At 45.6% G+C, this 15,031-nt stretch overlaps 1 protein-coding gene across 2 annotated transcripts in view; it reads left to right on the top strand.

Moving 5' to 3' along the window:
- The window catches only part of MOCOS (molybdenum cofactor sulfurase), a 1,370,999-nt gene that overhangs the window by 498,513 nt on the left and 857,455 nt on the right, over window positions 1-15,031 (top strand). The gene's annotated exons all lie outside the window — the stretch shown is intronic.

Below are 15,031 nucleotides of genomic sequence, written 5' to 3'. Positions count from 1 at the left end.
AAAGGAATCTTAATTGCAGCCCAGGGCGCCCCCCCCAGCGCCCTGCACCCACCAGTGACCGGAGCGTGTGGTGTACTGTGGGAGCAACGGCGCACAGCTGCAGTGCTGTGCGCTACCTTATTAAAGACCGAAGTCTTCAGCCGCCGATTTCCTCCGGTTTCCTCCGTCTTCTGGCTCTGCAAGGGGGACGGCGGCACGGCTCCGGGAACGGACGATCGAGGTCGGGCCCTGTGTTCGATCCCTCTGGAGCTAATGGTGTCCAGTAGCCTAGAAGCACAAGCTAGCTGCAAGCAGGTAGGTTTGCTTCTCTCCCCTAAGTCCCACATAGCAGTGAGTCTGTTGCCAGCAGATCTCACTGAAAATAAAAAACCTAACAAATACTTTTCTTTCTTGGAAGCTCAGGAGAGCCCCTAGAGTGCATCCAGCTCTGGCCGGGCACAGATTCTAACTGAGGTCTGGAGGAGGGGCATAGAGGGAGGAGCCAGTGCACACCAGATGTAGTACCTAATCTTTTCTTTAGAGTGCCCAGTCTCCTGAGGAGCCCGTCTATTCCCCATGGTCCTTACGAAGTACCCAGCATCCACTAGGACGTCAGAGAAATATAGAAAATTGTGAAGGGTCAAAGTTTCAAACATCACTGTATATATATATATATATGTACAGTATATATATATATATATATATATATATATGAAATAAAGGAGCCAGCACCTCCTGTTTGCTGCTGAAAACGTGTTTAGTATTTAAAACATCAAAGAGTCCATAATGTGCTAAATATCCATGCAAAGAGGTACATAGCAGAGGATCATGTAGACAAATAAATACTCATCATGCCAGGATGGTCATAGAAGCATAAAGACATCCTCCTGCTAACAAAGTGGCAGTGAACCCGACAGCTGCTTCGGCGCCTCCATTGCGCCTAAGGAAAAATGTCATCCTCCTGCCGTCGGATTCCCATGGGATTTGGATTCTACATAAGGTGTTTTTTTGCTCCGGCTGTGGAGCTTGTATTGAATGGACGTGTCCGTGCTGTGTCCGTCCAGGGGTGCTCTGTTGTCCAGTTTTATCCATCAAGGATAGAGTCCGCTAGAGGGGCTCCTATGTCTTCCAGGGGTACTCTCTACATCCATAAAGGTGCTGCTATATAATCATACATTGTATAATCATGACACTTTAGGTAGTCTATGCTTTGTTGTACATAAAGGGGTCCTCTGCCAATCCAGTTATAAAAGTGGGTTCAGTATGTAATCCTGATGGGCGGGATGCCTTCGGTCAGAATACCGACAATGGCATCCTGGCCGTCAAATTCCAGACAGCCCCGTAGTTAAGGCACTAACACTCCCCTGCCCCCTACTCTAACCCTCCCTTTGGGTACCTAACCCTAACCTGCCTGGGGGTGCCTAACCCTCCTTTCAATACTGTTTAAACCTAACCCTCCCTTCTTGGTGCTTAACCCTTACCTCCCCTTCTAAGTGCCTAAACCTAGCCCTCCCTCCCCGGTACCTAACCCTAACCTTCCTGTCCCTTCAGCCTAACCCTAAACCACCTTCTAATGCCAAAACCTAGACCCTCCCCCCCCCCCACCCGCAGCAGGACTTGAGTGTGTCCCGCTAAGAGGACAATCAGGATTCCCATTGTCTGTATTTTGACGCTGGGATTCCCCCTCGTCAGGATTGTAGCCACAAGTCGGGATTCCGGCATCAGCATTTTGACTGCCATGCTCCTTTCCGGTGGTATTGTGACTGCTTCCTATAAAGGCTAAAAATATAATTTCATATATATATATATATATATATATATATATATATATATATATATATATATATATATATATATATATATATATATATATATATATATAGCAAATAGTGAGGGCGGCACTCAGTCCAGACTTCTTTACTTGATAAAGATAAACTTTTTTTGGCCTAATAAAGTTTATCTTTATCAAGTAAAGAAGTCTGGACTGAGTGCCGCCCTCACTATTTGCTGTGTAAACCCAGGACTCTTTTGTCTTTGGCCGGGAGGGCACCGCAGCTGCTGTATATATTGGGAGTGGAGTGCCGGACGGACTTTGTTTGTTATATATATATATATATATATATATTAAAAAAAATGGAGAATAGCGCCAAGGCTAATCCTAAATGACACACAAGATGAAGTATAATGAATGTGCTTAGGTGAAAAAAATATTTATAATTAAATGGAAAATGTTTTGACACCCCCCATGAATTTATGGGTGGCAGCTCATGCCCAGTATATGGATAAAATATAGAAAATGAAGTGTAGAAGAGCGCCTAATGGTGTTTAAAAATTGTCAAATCAATTCACCATGTGGAAAAGTGCAAAGTGTAAATTTAAAAAGGATCGACTTATACCCCTTTCACATCGCACAAATAACCCGGTATCGACACGGCATATTGCCGTGTCGACACGGGTCAGTGTGCGATGTGAAAGCACTCTGCCGGAATTAGCGGGTCGTCTGACCCGGTAATTCAACCCGGTATAAAAGAAGGATTATACCCGGGTTGAATACCGGGTCAGGTGCAGTGTGAATGGGAGCCGCGTCGATGCGACACGGTTCCCATTCACAGCATAGGGAGAGGCGGCGCAGGAGATGAGCTCATCTCCCAGCGCCGCCTCCACCCCCGTCCCTGCTGCTGCTGCGCCCCCCCCCCGCTGCTATGGCAACTGACCCGGTATATTGCCGGGTCGGAAAGCCAGCAGAGAGGAGCAAATGCCGGATCCCACCCGGTAAGTACACGTTTCTTTTACCGGGTGGGATCCGGCATTTGCGATCTGAATGCGGTATAAGCTTCCTTGGGAAACTGCTTCAGTCTGATGACACTTTTGAAACATGTAAAATAGAAATAAAAGCCAACATAGTGTGTACTGTTTAAATGGTATACAATGCTCCAAACTTTAGGGGCCTTGCTAGTCCCAATATAAATAAAATAACTGGATGCGCAATTCCAGTTTCAATATGTAAGAGCTAGACACAATTGTAAAACATAAATAATAATTTTTAATATACTAAATCCTGAAGCCAATGTAGGTAACACACGTACAAGATAAAAATGAATAAACAGCTTATCTGTCCACAAATTAGAATCACAAGGTGAGCAGCAGCCCAATCCTGTTAACACGTACAGTAAACAAATGTCCTGAAGCAAATGCAGGTAGCATACGTACAAAATAAATAGATTAAAATGGCTTATCTGTCCATTCAAGGAAGTCAAGGGTGAGTTGTAAGTCCCGGTCCCTATATATATATATATATATATATATATATATATTGAGTATCCCATATCCAAATATTCCGAAATACGGAATATTCCGAAATACGGACTTTTTTGAGTGAGAGTGAAATAGTGAAACCTTTGTTTTTTGATGGCTCAATGTACACATACTTTGTTTAATACACAAAGTTATAAAAAATATTGTATTAAATGACCTTCAGGCTGTGTGTATAAGGTGTATATGAAACATAAATAAATTGTGTGAATGTACACACACTTTGTTTAATGCACAAAGTTATAAAAAATATTGGCTAAAATTGACTTCAGGCTGTGTGTATAAGGTGTATATGAAACACAAATGCATTCTGTGCTTAGACTTAGGTCCCATCACCATGATATCTCATTATGGTATGCAATTATTCCAAAATACGGAAAAATCCGATATCCAAAATACCTCTGGTCCCAAGCATTTTGGATAAGGGATACTCAACCTGTATATGTTGGTGTTAAACCCAGTGACCTATACTATTACTTTTCTAAGATACTGCTGGTCAGACCGCATGTATTGTAACAATGTAGGCGGTCTGTGCTTTGTTGTACATAAAGGGAACCCCTGCCAATCTAGAAGTACTCTGCACCAGTTATAAAAGCTAAACACTGTATATAATTTTAAAAAATATTATTATTTTTTTGGGTGCTAAACCCCAGTGTATTATACTATTATTTTTCTGTGACACCGATGGTCAGACTGCAGTGTATAATCATACACATATAAAAAAAATTGTGACACTGTAGGTGAAATTAAACAACAGTGTTGGATTACTATTCTGACTCATACATGTATTGTGTGAAACTGTAAGTGAAAGTGAACCGCAGCATTATTATTTCTGACTCATATACATATTGTGTGACACTGTAGATGAAATTAAACCACAGTGTTAGATTGCTATTTCTGACTCATACATGCATTGTGTGAAACTGTAGGTGAAAGTGAACCGCAACATTATTTCTGATTGATACATGTATTGCATGACGCTGTAGGTGAAATTAAGCCGCAGTGTCAGATTACTATTTCTGACTCATACACATACTGTATTGTGTGACACTGTAGGTGAAAGTGAACTGCAGCATTATTATTTGTGACTCATACATGTATTGTGTGACTCTTTAGGTGAAATTAAACCCCAGTGTTAGATTACTTATTCTGACTAATAAACATACTGTGTGACACTGTAGGTAAAATTAAACCACAGTGTAATATATATTCTGACTCATACACGTATTGTTTGACACTGTAGGTGGTATATTTTTTTAACAAATTGTGGTATGTGCTGTACCCCACTTGGTACGTGTTGGTTGAAAAATATGGATGACGGACAATTGAGAGGAGAGCAGGAAGCTGTGCTGCAGGTGCTGCCAACAGTCATGACAATACAAGTCCATTAAACATCACCTACTAAGGCCGATGCCCAAGGGCATAAAAGGCTTAAGTCATGGCATGTCAAATCAAAGAAGCAATTTAATTTTACAGTGAGGCATCTTCTGCATCTCATGACAATAAAATAACTTTCCACCCAGAGTCTAGAAGAGGTGTCAAAAAATAAAAAAACAATAAGTCGGTATAGCTGCTGCTATATGTCCACTGCTGCCATATAATAGTAATAACAACAACAATAAGTCCCTCACAGTGTTGCTGTGTTGTGCTGCATCAGGAGAGACAGAGGATGAGGTATTCCTGCACAGCTGACAATTAGTATATGTGTAGTAGATTATTTACCAACAATATATACATGTAAAATTCAAACGAATTTGACAGAACAATTTGATAATGTTGGCGGTGCTCCCCTGAAGTTATGAAAAAATGGATTCATACAGGGATTTTGTCCCGGTAAAAGGATAACGGGACAATGAAGATAGCCTCTTTTTGGGGGCACTCCTTGCTTTAATTTATTGTTTAGAAACAATTTTTAATAAAGTTCATTAAAAAAGTTCATTAAAAAACGATAATGATAATGTGAAAATTCTAACCTTATACTTAAACCGTTTTTCATTGGTAAACGTTTACCAATGAAAAACGGTTTAAGTATAAGGTTAGAATTTTCACATTATCATTATCGTTTTTTAATGAACTTTTTTAATGAACTTTATTAAAAATTGTTTCTAAACAATAAATTAAAGCAAGGAGTGCCCCCAAAAAGAGGCTATCTTCTCTGTCCCGTTATCCTTTTACCGGGACAAAAACCTTGTGCTGCATCAGACCAGTGGTAGTGTCCTGGCCATCAGTCATTCCAGTGACCAGGCAGTCACAGTGGTATACGCTGCTGCTATATGTCCACTGCTACAGTATTATAATAATAACATCAACAAGTTTCTTACAGTGTTGCTGTGTTGTGCTGCATCAGACAAGTGGTAGTGTCCTGGCCATCAGTTATTCCAGTGACCAAGCAGTCACAGTGGTATACGCTGCTGCTAAGTGTCCACTGCTGCCATATAATAATAACAACAACAACAACAACAACAACAACAACATGTCCCTTTACAGTGTTGCTGTGTTGTGCTGCATCAGACCAGTGGTAGTGTCCTGTGCATCAGCCATCAGTCATTCCTGTGCCGCATATTGTGTTATATAAATACAGAAACATAATGGAGAACAAAAATCTGGAGGATAAAATAGGGAAAGATCAAGAACCACTTCCTCCTAGTGCTGAAGCTGCTGCCACTAGCCATGACATAGATGATGAAATGCCATCAACGTTGTCTGCCAGGGCCGATGCCCAATCTGATAGTAGAGGGCATGTAAAATCTAAAAAGCCAAAGTTCAGTAAAAAGTAGTGATGTGCACCGGAAATTTTTCGGGTTTTGTGTTTTGGTTTTGGATTCGGTTCCGTGGCCGTGTTTTGGATTCGGACGCGTTTTGGCAAAACCTCCCTGAAATTTTTTTGTCGGATTCGGGTGTGTTTTGGATTCGGGTGTTTTTTTACAAAAAACCCTCAAAAACAGCTTAAATCATAGAATTTGGGGGTCATTTTGATCCCATAGTATTATTAACCTCAATAACCATAATTTACACTCATTTCCAGTCTATTCTGAACACCTCGAGGTCGCTGGATGACTAAGCTAAGCGACCCAAGTGGCCGACACAAATAACTGGCCCATCTAGGAGTGGCACTGCAGTGTCAGACAGGATGGCACTACAAAAAAATAGTCCCCAAACAGCACATGATGCAAACAAAAAAAGAGGCGCAATGAGGTAGCTGTGTGACTAAGCTAAGCGACCCAAGTGGCCGACACAAACACCTGGCCCATCTAGGAGTGGCACTGCAGTGTCAGACAGGATGGCACTTCAAAAAATAGTCCCCAAACAGCACATGATGCAAAGAAAAAAAGAGGCGCAATGAGGTAGCTGTGTGACTAAGCTAAGCGACCCAAGTGGCCGACACAAACACCTGGCCCATCTAGGAGTGGCACTGCAGTGTCAGACAGGATGGCACTTCAAAAAAATAGTCCCCAAACAGCACATGATGCAAAGAAAAATGAAAGAAAAAAGAGGTGCAAGATGGAATTGTCCTTGGGCCCTCCCACCCACCCTTATGTTGTATAAACCGACATGCACACTTTGACAAACCCATCATTTCAGCGACAGGGTCTGCCACACAACTGTGACTGCAATGACTGGTTGGTTTGGACCCCCACCAAAAAAGAACCAATCAATCTCTCCTTGCACAAACTGGCTCTACAGAGGCAAGATGTCCACCTCCTCCTCATCGTCCGATTCCTCACCCCTTTCACTGTGTACATCCCCCTCCTCACAGATTATTAATTTATCCCCACTGGAATCCACAATCTCAGGTCCCTGTGTACTTTCTGGAGGCAATTGCTGTTGAATGTCTCCACGGAGGAATTGATTATAATTCATTTTGATGAACATCATCTTCTCCACATTTTCTGGAAGTAACGTCGTACGCCGATTGCTGACAAGGTGAGCGGCTGCACTAAACACTCTTTCGGAGTACACACTGGAGGGGGGGCAACTTAGGTAAAATAAAGCCAGTTTGTGCAAGGGCCTCCAAATTGCCTCTTTTTCCTGCCAGTATACGTACGGACTGTCTGATGTGCCTACTTGGATGCGGTCACTCATATAATCCTCCACCATTCTTTCAATGGTGACAGAATCATATGCAGTGACAGTAGACGACATGTCAGTAATCATTGGCAGGTCCTTCAGTCCGGACCAGATGTCAGCACTCGCTCCAGACTGCCCTGCTTCACTGCCAGCGGGTGGGCTCGGAATTCTTAGCCTTTTCCTTGCAGCCCCAGTTGCGGGAGAATGTGAAGGAGGAGCTGTTGATGGGGTCACGTTCCGCTTGACTTGACAATTTTCTCACCAGCAGGTCTTTGAACCTCTGCAGACTTGTGGCTGCCGGAAAGAGAGATACAACGTAGGCTTTAAATCTAGGATCGAGCACGGTGGCCAAAATGTAGTGCTCTGATTTCAACAGATTGACCACCCGTGAATCCTGGTTAAGCGAATTAAGGGCTCCATCCACAAGTTCCACATGCTTAGCGGAATCGCTCTGTTTTAGCTCCTCCTTCAATCTCTCCAGCTTCTTCTGCAAAAGCCTGATGAGGGGAATGACCTGACTCAGGCTGGCAGTGTCTGAACTGACATCACGTGTGGCAAGTTCAAAGGGTTGCAGAACCTTGCACAACGTTGAAATCATTCTCCACTGCACTTGAGTCAGGTGCATTCCCCCTCCTTTGCATATATCGTAGGTAGCTGTATAGGCTTGAATGGCCTTTTGCTGCTCCTCCATCCTCTGAAGCATATAGAGGGTTGAATTCCACCTCGTTACCACCTCTTGCTTCAGATGATGGCAGGGCAGGTTCAGGAGTGTTTGCTGGTACTCCAGTCTTCGGCACGCGGTGGCTGAATGCCGAAAGTGGCCCGCAATTCTTCGGGCCACCGACAGCATCTCTTGCATGCCCCTGTCGTTTTTTAAATAATTCTGCACCACCAAATTCAATGTATGTGCAAAACATGGGACGTGCTGGAATTTGCCCAGATGTAATGCATGCACAATATTGGTGGTGTTGTCCGATGTCACAAATCCCCAGGAAAGTCCAATTGGGGTAAGCCATTCTGCGATGATGTTCCTCAGTTTCCGTAAGAGGTTGTCAGCTGTGTGCCCCTTGTGGAAAGCGGTGATACAAAGCGTAGCCTGCCTAGGAACGAGTTGGCGTTTGCGAGATGCTGCTACTGGTGGTGCCGCCGCTGCTGTTCTTGCTGCGCGAGGCAATACATCTACCCAGTGGGCTGTCACAGTCATATAGTCCAGAGTCTGCCCTGGTCCACTTGTCCACATGTCCATGGTTAAGTGGACATTGGGTACAACTGCATTTTTTAGGACACTGGTGACTCTTTTTCTGACGTATGTGTACATGTTTCGGTATCACCTGCCTAGAGAAATGGAACCTAGATGGTATTTGGTACCGGGGACACAGTACCTCAATCAATTGTCTAGTTCTCTGTGAATTAACGGTGGATACCGGAAACACGTTACTCACCACCCAGGCTGCCAAGGCCTGAGTTATCCGCTTTGCAGCAGGATGACTGCTGTGATATTTCATCTTCCTCGCAAAGGACTATTGGACAGTCAATTGCTTACTGGAAGTAGTACAAGTGGTCTTCCGACTTCCCCTCTGGGATGACGATCGACTCCCAGCAGCAACAACAGCAGCAGCGCCAGCAGCAGTAGGCGTTACACTCAAGGATGCATCGGAGGAATCCCAGGCAGGAGAGAACTCGTCAGACTTGCCAGTGACATGGCCTGCAGGACTATTGGCTTTCCTGTCTAAGGAGGAAATTGACACTGAGGGAGTTGGTGGTGTGGTTTGCAGGAGCTTGGTTACAAGAGGAAGGGATTTAGTTGGCAGTGGACTGCTTCCGCTGTCACCCAAAGTTTTTGAACTTGTCAATGACTTCTGCTGAATGCGCTCCAGGTGACGTATAAGGGAGGATGTTCATAGGTGGTTAACGTCCTTACCTCTACTTATTATAGCTTGACAAAGGCAACACACGGCTTGACACCAGTTGTCCGCATTTCTGTTGAAATAATTCCACACCGAAGTGGTGATTTTTTTTTTGTATTTTGACCAGGCATGTCAATGAGCATATTCGTCCCACGGACAACAGGTGTCTCCCCGGGTGCCTGACTTAAACAAACCACCTCACCATCAGAATCCTCCTTGTCAATTTCCTCCCCAGCGCCAGCAACACCCATATCCTCATCCTGGTGTTCTTCAACAGTGACATCTTCAATTTGACTATCAGGAACTGGACTGCGGGTGCTCCTTCCAGCACTTGCAGGGGGCGTGCAAATGGTGGAAGGCGCCACCTCTTCCTGTCCAGTGTTGGGAAGGTCAGGCATCGCAACCGACACAATTGGACTCTCCTTGGGGATTTATGATTTAGAAGAACGCACAGTTCTTTGCTGTGCTTTTGCCATCTTAACCCTTCTTAAGTTTTCTAGCAGGAGGATGAGTGCTTCCATCCTCATGTGAAGCTGAACCACTAGCCATGAACATAGGCCAGGCCCTCAGCCGTTCCTTGCCACTCCGTGTCGTAAAATGGCACATTGGCAAGATTACGCTTCTCCTCAGACGATTTTGATTAAGATTTTTGGGTCATTTTACTGAGCTTTATTTTTTTGGATTTTATATGCTCTCTACTATGACATTGGGCATCGGCCTTGGCAGACGACGTTGATGGCATTTCATCGTCTCGGCCATGACTAGTGGCAGCAGCTTCAGCACGAGGTGGAAGTGGATCTTGATCTTTCTCTATTTTACCCTCCACATTTTTGTTCTGCATTTTTTAATGTGTGGAATTATATGCCAGTAATAATAAGATTTTACTCACCGGTAAATCTATTTCTCGTAGTCCGTAGTGGATGCTGGGAACTCCGAAAGGACCATGGGGAATAGCGGCTCCGCAGGAGACTGGGCACAACTAAAGAAAGCTTTAGGTCACCTGGTGTGCACTGGCTCCTCCCACTATGACCCTCCTCCAAGCCTCAGTTAGGATACTGTGCCCGGAAGAGCTGACACAATAAGGAAGGATTTTGAATCCCGGGTAAGACTCATACCAGCCACACCAATCACACCGTATAACTCGTGATACTATACCCAGTTAACAGTATGAAAACACTGAGCCTCTCAACAGATGGCTCAACAATAACTATGTACAAGTATTGCAGACAATCCGCACTTGGGATGGGCGCCCAGCATCCACTACGGACTACGAGAAATAGATTTACCGGTGAGTAAAATATTATTTTCTCAAACGTCCTAGTGGATGCTGGGAACTCCGAAAGGACCATGGGGATTATACCAAAGCTCCCAAACGGGCGGGAGAGTGCGGATGACTCTGCAGCACCGAATGAGAGAACTCAAGGTCCTCCTCAGCCAGGGTATCAAATTTGTAGAATTTTGCAAACGTGTTTGCCCCTGACCAAGTAGCAGCTCGGCAAAGTTGTAAAGCCGAGACCCCTCGGGCAGCCGCCCAAGATGAGCCCACCTTCCTTGTGGAATGGGCTTTTACAGATTTAGGATGCGGCAGTCCAGCCGCAGAATGCGCCAGCTGAATTGTGCTACAAATCCAGCGATCAATAGTCTGCTTAGAAGCAGGAGCACCCAGTTTGTTGGGTGCATACAGGATAAATAGCGAGTCAGTTTTCCTGACTCTAGCCGTCCTGGAAACATACATTTTCAAGGCCCTGACTACGTCCAGTAACTTGGAATCCTCCAAGTCCCTAGTAGCCACAGGCACCACAATAGGTTGGTTCAAGTGAAAAGCTGATACCACCTTAGGGAGAAACTGGGGACGAGTCCTCAATTCCGCCCTATCCATATGGAAAATCAGATAAGGGCTTTTACATGACAAAGCCGCCAATTCTGACACACGCCTGGCCGAAGCCAAGGCCAATAACATGACCACTTTCCACGTGAGATATTTTAGATCCACGGTTTTAAGTGGTTCAAACCAATGTGATTTTAAGAACCTCAACACCACGTTGAGATCCCAAGGTGCCACTGGAGGCACAAAAGGGGCTGAATATGCAGCACTCCCTTTACAAAAGTCTGAACTTCAGGCAGTGAAGCCAGTTCTTTCTGAAAGAAAATCGACAGAGCCGAAATCTGGACCTTAATGGAACCCAATTTTAGGCCCATAGTCACTCCTGACTGTAGGAAGTGCAGAAATCGACCCAGCTGAAATTCCACCGTTGGGGCCTTCCTGGCCTCACACCACGCAACATATTTTTGCCAAATACGGTGATAATGGTTTGCGGTTACTTCTTTCCTAGCTTTAATCAGCGTAGGAATTACTTCCTCCGGAATGCCCTTTTCCTTTAGGATCCGGTGTTCAACCGCCATGCCGTCAAACGCAGTCGCGGTAAGTCCTGGAACAGACAGGGCCCCTGCTGTAGCAGATCCTGTCTGAGCGGTAGAGGCCATGGGTCCTCTGATATCATTTCTTGAAGTTCTGGGTATCAAGCTCTTCTTGGCCAATCCGGAACCACGAGTATCGTTCTTACTCCTCGTCTTCTTATTATTCTCAGTACCTTTGGTATGAGAGGCAGAGGGGGGAACACATAAACCGACTGGTACACCCACGGTGTCACTAGAGCGTCCACAGCTATTGCCTGAGGGTCTCTTGACCTGGCGCAATATTTATCTAGTTTTTTGTTTAAGCGGGACGCCATCATGTCCACCTGTGGCCTTTCCCAACGGTTTACCATCAGTTGGAAGACTTCTGGATGAAGTCCCCACTCTCCCGGGTGTAGATCGTGTCTGCTGAGGAAGTCTGCTTCCCAGTTATCCACTCCCGGAATGAACACTGCTGACAGTGCTAACACGTGATTTTCCGCCCATCGGAGAATCCTTGTGGCTTCTGCCATCGCTATCCTGCTTCTTGTGCCGCCCTGTCGGTTTACATGGGCGACTGCCGTGATGTTGTCTGATTGGATCAGTACCGGCTGGTTTTGAAGCAGAGGCCTTGCCTGACTCAGGGCATTGTAAATGGCCCTCAGTTCCAGAATATTTATGTGTAGGGAAGTCTCCTGACTTGACCAAAGTCCCTGGAAGTTTCTTTCCTGTGTGACTGCCCCCCAGCCTCAAAGGCTGGCATCCGTGGTCACCAGGACCCAGTCCTGTATGCCGAACCTGCGGCCCTCTTGAAGATGGGCCCTCTGCAGCCACCACAGTAGCGATACCCTGGTCCTTGGAGACAGGGTTATCAGCCGATGCATCTGAAGATGCAATCCGGACCACTTGTCCAACAGGTCCCACTGAAAAGTTCTTGCATGGAACCTGCCGAATGGGATTGCTTCGTAGGAAGCTACCATTTTTCCCAGGACTCGCGTGCAATGATGCACCGATACCTGTTTCGGCTTCAGGAGGTCTCTGACTAGAGATGACAGCTCCTTGGCTTTCTCCTCCGGGAGAAACACTTTTTTTTGGTCTGTGTCCAGAACCATCCCCAGGAACAGTAGACGTGTCGTAGGAACCATCTGTGACTTTGGAATGTTTAAAATCCAACCGTGCTGTTGTAGCACTTTCCGAGATAGTGCTACCCCGACTAACAACTGCTCCTTGGACCTCGCCTTTATAAGGAGATCGTCCAAGTACGGGATAATTAAAACTCCCTTTTTTCGAAGGAGTATCATCATTTCGGCCATTACCTTGGTAAACACCCTCGGTGCCGTGTACAGTCCAAACGGCAGTGTCTGGACTTGGTAATGGCAATCCCGTACCACAAATCTGAGGTACTCCTGGTGAGGATGGTAAATGGGGACATTCAGGTAAGCATCCTTGATGTCCAGGGATACCATGTAATCCCCCTCGTCCAGGCTTGCAATAACCGCCCTGAGCGATTCCATCTTGAACTTTAATTTTTTATGTAGGTGTTCAAGGATTTAAAATATAAAATGGGTCACACCGAACCGTGCGGTTTCGGTACCCCAAACAGTGTGGAATAGTAACCCCGTCCTTGTTGAAGTAGGGGCACCTTGACTATCACCTGCTGGGAATACAGCTTGTGAATTGCCTCTAGCACAGCCTCCCTGCCTGAGGGAGTTGTCGGCAAGGCAGATTTGAGGAAACGGCGGGGGGAAGACATCTCGAATTCCAGCTTCTACCCCTGAGATGCTACTTGAAGGAAATAGGGATCCACCTGTGAGCGAGCCCACTGATTGCTGAAATTTTTGAGGCCGCCCCCCACCGTACCTGGCTACGCCTCTGGAGCCCCCGCGTCATGCGGTGGACTCAGAGGAAGCGGTAGAAGAATTTTGATTCTGGGAACTGGCTGACTGGTGCAGCTTTTTCCCTCTTCCCTTGTCTCTATGCAGAAAGGAAGTGCCTTTGACCCGCTTGCTTTTCTGAAGCCGAAAGGACTGTACCTGATAATACAGTGCTTTCTTTGTCTGCGAGGAAACCTGAGGTAAAAAAAATTCTTCCCAGCTGTTGCTGTGGATATGAGGTCCCAGAGACCATCCCCAAATAATTCCTCACCCTTATAAGGCAGAATCTCTATGCGCCTTTTAAAGTCAGGATCACCTGTCCAGTGAAAGATCTCTAACACCCTCCTGACAGAATGGACATTACATTAATTTTGGATGCCAGCCGGCAAAATATCCCTCTGTGCATCCCTCATATATAAGACGACGTCTTTAATATTAGCAAACTAGTATCCCTGTTTGACAGGGTCACCGACCACGCTGCAGCAGCACGATCTGCAGGTCTCAGTCTAGTACCTGAGTGTGTAAATACAGACTTCAGGATAGCCTCCTGACTTTTTATCAACAGGTACCTTCACAGTGGCCGTATCCTAGATGGCAGTGCCACCTTTTTTGACAACCGTGTGAGCGCCTTATCCACCCTAGGGGATATCTCCCAGCGTAACTTATTAGAGATGAGCGCCGGAAATTTTTCGGGTTTTGTGTTTTGGTTTTGGGTTCGGTTCCGCGGCCGTGTTTTGGGTTCGACCGCGTTTTGGCAAAACCTCACCGAATTTTTTTTGTCGGATTCGGGTGTGTTTTGGATTCGGGTGTTTTTTTCAAAAAACCCTAAAAAACAGCTTAAATCGTAGAATTTGGGGGTCATTTTGATCCCATATTGTTATTAACCTCAAAAACCATAATTTCCACTCATTTTCAGTCTATTCTGAATACCTCACACCTCACAATATTATTTTTAGTCCTAAAATTTGCACCGAGGTCGCTGGATGACTAAGCTAAGCGACCCTAGTGGCCGACACAAACACCTGGCCCATCTAGGAGTGGCACTGCAGTGTCACGCAGGATGTCCCTTCCAAAAAACCCTCCCCAAACAGCACATGACGCAAAGAAAAAAAGAGACGCAATGAGGTAGCTGTGTGAGTAAGATTAGCGACCCTAGTGGCCGACACAAACACCGGGCCCATTTAGGAGTGGCACTGCAGTGTCACGCAGGATGTCCCTTCCAAAAAACCCTCCCCAAACAGCACATGACGCAAAGAAAAAAAGAGGCGCAATGAGGTAGCTGTGTGAGTAAGATTAGCGACCCTAGTGGCCGACACAAACACCGGGCCCATCTAGGAGTGGCACTGCAGTGTCACGCAGGATGGCCCTTCCAAAAAACACTCCCCAAACAGCACATGACGCAAAGAAAAAAAGAGGCGCAATGAGGTAGCTGACTGTGTGAGTAAGATAAGCGACCCTAGTGGCCGACACAAACACCTGGCCCATTTAGGAGTGGCA

This window comes from Pseudophryne corroboree, chromosome 5, assembly GCF_028390025.1.
Source record: "Pseudophryne corroboree isolate aPseCor3 chromosome 5, aPseCor3.hap2, whole genome shotgun sequence".
In the NCBI taxonomy this organism is placed as follows: domain Eukaryota; kingdom Metazoa; phylum Chordata; class Amphibia; order Anura; family Myobatrachidae; genus Pseudophryne; species Pseudophryne corroboree.
Note: the sequence above shows the minus strand (reverse complement) of the source record. Positions and strands in the feature narration are given on the sequence as shown.